Source organism: Drosophila hydei, unplaced genomic scaffold, assembly GCF_003285905.1.
Source record: "Drosophila hydei strain 15085-1641.00,03,60 unplaced genomic scaffold, DhydRS2 tig00000090-arrow-arrow-pilon, whole genome shotgun sequence".
Taxonomy (NCBI): domain Eukaryota; kingdom Metazoa; phylum Arthropoda; class Insecta; order Diptera; family Drosophilidae; genus Drosophila; species Drosophila hydei.
In genome coordinates, this window is record NW_022045662.1 from 1,772,707 (window position 1) to 1,778,706 (window position 6,000).

The window sequence follows — 6,000 nt, forward strand, 5'->3', positions numbered from 1 at the left end:
CTCGTTCGACTCGTGCTACTCATTTGGTTATCTGCATAGCCTTGTCTTTTAGCTCGCTCTCTAACACGCTTCCACTTCATCTTCCTCTAACGCTCTCTCTCTCTCTCTCTCGCTCTATTTCTCGCTCTCTCTTTCCGTGTCTCTCGCTGGCGCCTTTGAACGCTGTTTAAATTTTATTGAGGTCGAACTGAGAATGTGCCCCAATGACAGAGTCGCGGCGGAACAGCAGTAGAGCAGCGACAGAAAGTGTGAGAGAGAGGGGCGGGGAGTGAGGGAGAGAGTGAGAGGCTTCTGGCCTGCAACGACAAATGTACGAAAAATTAAAAGCATTTTATGCGCAAATGGCGCGCTACCATTTAAAATGAATACGAAATATGGTAACACGCGATTTGGTTCAACCAACAGACGTGCTTCTAAGCCACCCTCTGGCCCTGGCCAACCACCCACACATATACGGACGGCACCCCCGCTGTGCAGCGCTGGCAGCGAGCGGCTACACCTCAGTGGCCCTCGATGCGTATAATTTATGTGGCATTTAATGAAAATGGAATTGAAATTTAGTGCGAATTTATTAAATGATTTCAAATGAATGTTTCATTCGCTACACAGCACTCCCCCTCTCAGCCACGCCCTCCGCCTCCCACGGGCCAACCCTCGAAAATGTGGCGTCGAATCAGCAGAAAGACTCAAGTGTTTAACATTGCCTTGGCACGTTGCGAATTCCAGCTTATGCCTATTAAAAGCTACTTAAATTAATGTTTACAGGGTATACATTCTATTTGTAGGGTATATGGGCTAGTTTGATATTAAAAAACATATTAATTTAGCTACACTTAGCTCTATTCTCATGTCATGTCAAACTTTCGATGCAAAATAAAATTTTACAGGGTATTTTTACATATGTATGCCAATTTAATCAATTTACAGGGTAAATAAGCGAATGCTAAGCTAGTGGCATTCAATACAATAAATATTGGCATACACATAAAAATGTAAATATTATCTAGTTGTTGCCTATTAAACTTACCTCAATCACTTTACAGGGTATCTAAACTAATTACTATGCTTTCGTTTTAGTAAAACGCTTTACTAACTAAGCATTGATAAACAAACCAATTTGGGACAGCTTAAATGATTGAACTAATGCACATCATGCCTTACTTTAAACAATTTACAGGGTATAACGTCACCTGTCAAGCATAGATACGCACTAAATAGTTCAGTTTTCAGTTAAATGAAGCTTAAATCAGCATATCAGTCATTAACTTTTTCTAATCAGCATTCAGCATGCATTGTTTTCATAATTTTACAGGATATACAGGGCTCATGACAGACGCTGATGCCGCACGGTAACAGCCAAAAAGGGAATTGAGTTACTATTCAAGTCCGCGCACTCGTTCAGATAATTGCCAATAGTCATTATCCAGATGATCCATCACTACAGAAAGAGATAGCAGTGCATGACAGTGAGAAAGAGAGAGTGAGAGAGAGAGGGGGAGAGGAGGGCAGTGGAAAGGAAATTATAAACACCTGCAGCTGAACATAATGCAGACATAAATGGACAAATCCGGACGCTGCTTATCGGCTCGACCACAGCCAGAGGAGCTTTTCTGCCGGGAAGCGGCGGATGGGGCAGCAGGTGGCTTGGATGGGCGTGGCACAGTGGCTAGCCGAAACGGTAGCTACATCAGCGTGTGGTCCAATTACGCGCAGCTAATTAAACGTAATTCATCAATTTCGAAAACAACAAGCCCGACACGAGCTGAGCAACTGAGCAGCCGAGAGAGAGAGAGAGCGAGACGGATGATGGCTAGGTAGAAGGTGGCCAGTTGGTCAGGTGGCCAGGTAAGGCTAGCCTGAGTAACTGCGTGGAGTGAGCTAAAAGCGAAAATTGCACATTAATTAAATTTAAAGCGAATTGCGAGCGATCATCATTAGAGCCGCACAATTATTGCGAATATTGTTGCCACTTTGCTGGCGACGCCCACATTTCAAGCACAGACACACACGCACGCACACACAGAGTGTGATTGACCACAAAAAGTTAACTTGTTGGTCAATAACAGATCGTCTCTTATGCTGCTGCTGCTGCTGCTGCTGCTGCTGCTGCTGCTTCTGTGGCTCTCGTGTCCAATTAAATTGTATAAATTTACAAAATTACCAAAGACCTCGGGAAATAAATGCAATCAGCATATGGATGGATGTGTGTGTGTGTTGGTTGTGTCATGCATTAATCACAATATTATTACAGGACGTTTCATATGTTATTAATTTTTTAAAAATATTAATTGTTTACATTAATATCGAACATTTTGAATGGAAAAAAGCGAGAGAAAATTCAGACAGTAGACGCGTCGCTCGTATACCCTGTAGAAACGTAAGATTGCAAAATTAAAAAATTATATAAGAACTGCGCTAAATATATTAATAATAATAATTCTATAATTGTTCCTTAGCTTGAAACAAAAAATATATAAACACATTTTAGATACAGTATTGTAAAAAATAATTTGTCCCGAACGATTCTTGGGAGATGAAAATGTGCTGTTCATAGAAATAGTAGTGATGTATGTAAATATGTAAATAAAAAAGAAATATATATATATATATATATAAAGTAATATTATAATTTCATATTTAGCTCAATTATTTCGTTTCTGTTTATTTCTATTTATGACAATTACTTAAATTTCGATTTATATTAATTTTGTATATGTTGAAAAGAATAAATTGCGTCAAATAAAAATAAATATTAATTTATAAAATTACAATAAAAAAATAGAAGTATAAAATTTTCAAATAAATATAAGCAATATATTTAATAGTTAAATAAAATTAAATTTATAAGACTTAGGAAAATATTAAAAAAAAAAAAAGAATTAAGTGTTGCTATGTATTTTCAGTTTTAAAAAATATTTCGTAAGAAATAAAAAGTATCTTCTGCTTGAAGAGAATAGCTGTCAAAGGGTATAAAATGTATACAACTTAGTAACTATCATAGAAAGTTTGAGCAGAGTTGCATAACGAAACGAATTTATCGATAAGACTCGAGTGCTGTTTCGACGCCCAGTTCAATTGCACTTTCCAAGTGTCCTTTGTGCAGGAGTTTTAGCTGACTTTCTATTGCATTCTCAGTCGCATTTGCTTTGGCTGTTCTTTTGCCTCTTATTTCTTTTTATTTTAATTTTAAGTGCCGGTCGAAACGTGGCCACAAAATGCGATTGGGAATGGGAATGGGAACGCGAACGGGAATGTGAATGAGAGTTATTAAAATTGTGCACAAATTGTTTTCATTTTGCAATTCCGTTTGCCATTCGCCGTTCGCCGTTTGCCGTTTGCCTTTCGCCATTACCGCAGCTGCCGCTGTCGCTTCTCAGCAAATTTCCTCGTTCATTGTTGTTATTTGAATTTTGCAGTTGCCTTTGCGCGTTTGCGTCTTTTCTCCTGTTGTGCGCCCTTTCGCTTTATATAAATATATATTTTCTTATAATTTTTTTATTGTGGTCTCTGACACTTTTTGTGGGGTCACACGCTAGTCCCACGCTTCAAATACTCTTTCATTCCCGTGCACTGGCAACAGCCTGGCAATGGTTTATACAATTTACATATTCCTCATACTTATTCCTTGTGCCTTTCACTGTCTAGTCTTTATCGCAGGAACAGCCTTCTCTTACAATTTTGCTGATTCCTCTTCGCATTGCATTCGCAAAGCTTTTCACTATCTGCATATGAGCTTAAGTTATCGATATATATTTGATCGATTACTGAAGAACCGCTATCGCTTTCTTTACTTTGTATTCTTAATTTGATAGTTCTGGCTAATTCATAAACTAGATACTCTTTCTCGACTTTTCACCTCAGCTTACCACTGCTCTTTGAGTGTTTACTCTTAAACTTCGAACGTGCTCATTAAAGCTATATGAATATCGGTAAATGATATTGTGTGTTAATAAATCTGAGCTTACGAAACTTAAATCTTATTGTGATTCTTAAACGTTTTACTGGCAGCTCAGTTATTCGATTGCTCATTGCGCTTTGGTTACTCCAAGATCCTGCAGTTAGCTCGTTCACTCACGATTAAAACGGTGATTTATATAAATACTCATCTACACATATTTGAATAGTGATCTATTCACTGTTTTTGCTTTGCTTAATTGTTCGCACAGGCTGTGGAGCAATTTGAATTTGTGCTCGCATTTCATGTCAGTCAAACGTTTGGCTGACGTAATGTTCTTCGGTATTGGGGTTTGGCCTCTGGCTGCCATCTAATGCCCGCCATATGTGCATGTGTGTGTGTGTGTCCGAGCATTCATTATTGCAAGGACTGTGCCGCCGCATCGCCTAGCTGCCTGCCTGACTGCCTTGCTGCTTCTTCTTTTTTTTTTGTCCTTCTGCATTGTGGCACTTATTAAAAATTTTCTGGTTCCCTATTTTCTTTTTTGTTGTTGCTACTGGTCTGCTGCTGCTGCTGTGGCTGCCGCATCCTTGGGATCACAGCCGGACATACCACTCGCGCCCACTCCAAGGGGCAGCTGGGCTGCTGGTAGGACGCAGGAGTCAAGCAGCAGCTTTTGTTTATTTATCTTTTCGCTCGGTTTCGAATAGCAAATCCTTTTGGCTTAACACATATTATGCGGCGACATTGCCCCATGCTCTGCGCTGCCTTCGCGCCATCGCACGTTCTGCCCCGCTCGATATGCATCCTTTGTGCAATGTGTGGCTGTTGCAGTTGCAGTTGACTCCACTTTTTGTCAAATGTATTGTTTAAGCTACAATCAGGAGCCATCTCAGCAGCATCCTCCCAGCATCCGCTCCCAAACTGCCCAACAGCCCAGCAGCCCAACGGGCCAACGGGCCATCTAGGCAACGCCCAAGCTCATTCCGAATGACGATTTCCACTGCCATCGTTCGCAATGCTCTGTTGCTGGCTGGTTTTTTTTTTTTTATATATATATATTTTGTATACCCTGTAAAAAAGAGGAGAAGGAACTTAACAACGATATATGATATATGATATATGATATATGATATATGATATATGATATATGATATATGATATATGATATATGATATATGATATATGATATATGATATATGATATATGATATATGATATATGATATATGATATATGATATATGATATATGATATATGATATATGATATATGATATATGATATATGATATATGATATATGATATATGATATATGATATATGATATATGATATATGATATATGAAATATATACCAATCTAGACATACGTTTGTCTTTGTGGAAACTTTCATGGGTCGTTATTAATCGATAAATATCGATTATGAAAAAGTTGAACTTTAGACTAAACAAACTGACTTTTACAGCCTTGCCGTTGTTCGGTTACAGGGTATTTTCTAGTCGTGCACTCCTCGCTGCTCGCTGCTTGTTTTACTCTTCTTTTGCACTTCTTTTTATCTCCATTGCAATCGTATTTTTTTCCTACAGTTTCTTTTGCGCTTATTGTCGCAAATGCAGGCTGCAGATACAGATACAGCAGCAGATACAGATACAGTTACAAAGATACACACACACACACACACACACAGCTCCTCTGTCCGTCTATGTTTTTCTTGTTTTTTTTTTTTTTTTGGTGTGTGTTATGCCTCAGATACATTTTATTGTTTTTGCCGGCGCTTTTTCATCAATCTTGGTCGCTTCTCATGCTGCCAGCTTTTATGGCCTAAGCCCCGTTCAGCGGGTGTCCGGAGCTTACGGGTAGTTCGAGGGTAGCGCGGTGCGCCGGAGGGCTCTTTCTATTGTCATTGTCGCCGCTTAGAACAATTTTGCAGTTGTTATGTCTACATAAATGTCAGCATCAGGCATTGTCTGCCCTGTCAGCCATTGTCGCTCGTCCCCCAAATCCCGTATGCCCCAATCTGTAGACCATATTCCGTATACCGTATACCGTATACCGTATACCGTATTCCTTATTCCTTATTCCGTATACTGTATTCTATATTCCGTATT